Source organism: Arachis duranensis, chromosome 5, assembly GCF_000817695.3.
Source record: "Arachis duranensis cultivar V14167 chromosome 5, aradu.V14167.gnm2.J7QH, whole genome shotgun sequence".
Lineage (NCBI taxonomy): Eukaryota > Viridiplantae > Streptophyta > Magnoliopsida > Fabales > Fabaceae > Arachis > Arachis duranensis.
The window spans coordinates 47,578,543-47,580,873 of NC_029776.3; the positions used below are offsets into that span (position 1 = coordinate 47,578,543).

General features: G+C 40.7%; 1 non-coding gene across 1 annotated transcript; it reads right to left on the reverse strand.

The window, feature by feature from the left end:
- Positions 1 to 266: 266 nt before the first annotated feature.
- On the reverse strand, positions 267 to 370 carry LOC127748128 (small nucleolar RNA R71). Its single transcript, XR_008010071.1, has one exon. It is a non-coding gene; the product is annotated as a small nucleolar RNA R71 (small nucleolar RNA).
- Positions 371 to 2,331: the final 1,961 nt, after the last annotated feature.

Consider the following 2,331-nt stretch of genomic DNA (forward strand, 5'->3'; position numbering starts at 1 on the left):
TTAGTTACTTTGATGCAACAGAACTGTAAGTTTCATGGACTTCCATCTGAAGATCCTTATCAGTTTTTAACTGAGTTCTTGCAGATTTGTGAGACTGTTAAGACAAATGGGTAGATCCTGAAGTCTACAGGCTCATGCTTTTCCCTTTTGCTGTAAGAGACAGAGCTAGAACATGGTTGGACTCACAACCTAAAGATAGCTTGGACTTCTGGGATAAGCTGGTCACGGCCTTCTTGGATAAATTCTTTCCTCCTCAAAAGCTGAGCAAGCTTAGAGTGGATATTCAGACCTTCAAGCAAAAAGATGGTGAATCCCCCTATGAAGCTTGGGAAAGATACAAGTAGATGACCAAAAAGTGTCCTTCTGACATGTTTTCAGAGTGGACCATATTAGATATATTCTATTATTGTCTATCTGTGTTTTCCAAGATGTCATTGGACCACTTTGCAGGTGGATCCATTCACCTAAAGAAAACGCCTGCAGAAGCCCAAGAACTTATTGACATGGTTGCAAATAACCAATTCATGTATACTTCTGAGAGGAATTCCGTGAATAATGGGACGCCTCAGAGGAAGGGAGTTCTCGAAATTGATGCTCTGAATGCCATATTGGCTCAAAACAAAGTGTTGACTCAGTAAGTCAACATGATTTCTCAAAGTCTGAATGGATGGCAAAATGCATCCAACAGTACTAAAGAGGCAGCTTCTAAAGAAGCTTATGATCCTGAGAACCCTGCAATAGCAGAGGTAAATTACATGGGTGAACCTTATGGGAACACCTATAATTTATCATGGAGAAATCATCCAAATTTCTCATGGAAGGATCAACAAAAGCCCCAACAAGGCTTTAATAATGGTGGAAGAAACAGCTAAGCAATTAACAAGCCTTTTCCATCATCTTCTCAGCAACAGACAGAGAATTCTGAACAGAGTCCCTCTAACTTATCAAACATAGTCTCTGATCTGTCTAAGGCCACTTTAAGTTTCATGAGTGAAACAAGATCCTCCATTAGAAATTTGGAGGCACAAGTGGGCCAGCTGAGTAAGAAAGTCACTGAAACTCCTCCCAATATTCTCCCAAGTAATACAGAAGAAAATCCAAAAGGAGAGTGCAAGGCCATTGATGTAATCAATATGGTCGAATGCACAAGGGAGGAGAAGGACAAAAATCCTAGTGAGGAAGACCTCTTGGGACGTCTCTCAAACAAGAAGGAGTTCCCTATTGAGGACCTAAAGGAATCTGAGGCTTATATAGAGACCATAGAGATTCCATTAAATCTCCTTCTGCCATTCATGAGCTCTGAAGATTATTCTTCCTCTGAAGAGGATGAAGATGTAACTGGAGAGCAAGTTGCTCAATATCTAGGAGCCATTATGAAGCTGAATCCCAAGTTATTTGGTAATGAGACTTGGGAAGGTGAACCTCCCTTGCTCATTAGTGAACTAGATACATGGATTCAGAAAACTTTACCTCAAAAGAGACAAGATCCTGGTAAATTCTTAATACCCTGTACCATAGGCACCATGACCTTTAACAAGGCTCCGTGTGACTTGGGGTCAGGCATAAATCTTATGCCATTCTTTGTAATGGAGAAACTAGGGATCATTGAGGTACAGCCTGCCTTATTCTCATTACAATTGGTAGACAAGTCAGTAAGACAAGCTTATGGATTAGTAGAGGACGTGTTAGTAAAGGTTGAAGGCCCTTACATCCCTGCTGAATTCATAATCTTAGACACTAGGAAGGAAGAGGATAAATGTATCATCCTTGGAAGACCTTTTCTAGCAACAGCAGGTGGTGTGATTGATGTTAACAGAGGAGAATTAGTCCTTCAATTGAATGGGGACTACCTTGTGTTTAAGGCACACAGCCATCCCTCTGTAACACTGGAGAGAAAGCATGCAGAGCTTCTCTCAGTACAGAGTCAAACAGAGCCCCCACAATCAAACTCTAAGTTTGGTGTTAGGAGGCCACAACCAAACTCTAAGTTTGGTGTTGAACCCCCATATCCAAACTCTAAGTTTGGTGTTGGGAGTTCACAACATTGACCTGATCACCTTTGTGGCTCTAAGAGAGCCCACTATCAAGCTATTGACATTAAAGAAGCGCTTGTTGGGAGGCAACCCAATTTTTATTTATCTAATTTTATTTTTATTTTATTGTTATTTTGTGTTTTATTAGGTTCATGATCATGTGGAGTCACGAAAAAATACTAAAATTAAAAATAGAATCAAAAATAGCAGAAGAAAAATCACACCCTGGAGGAAGGACTTACTGGCGTTTAAACGCCAGTAAGGAGCATCTGGCTGGCGTTCAACGCCAGAACAGAGC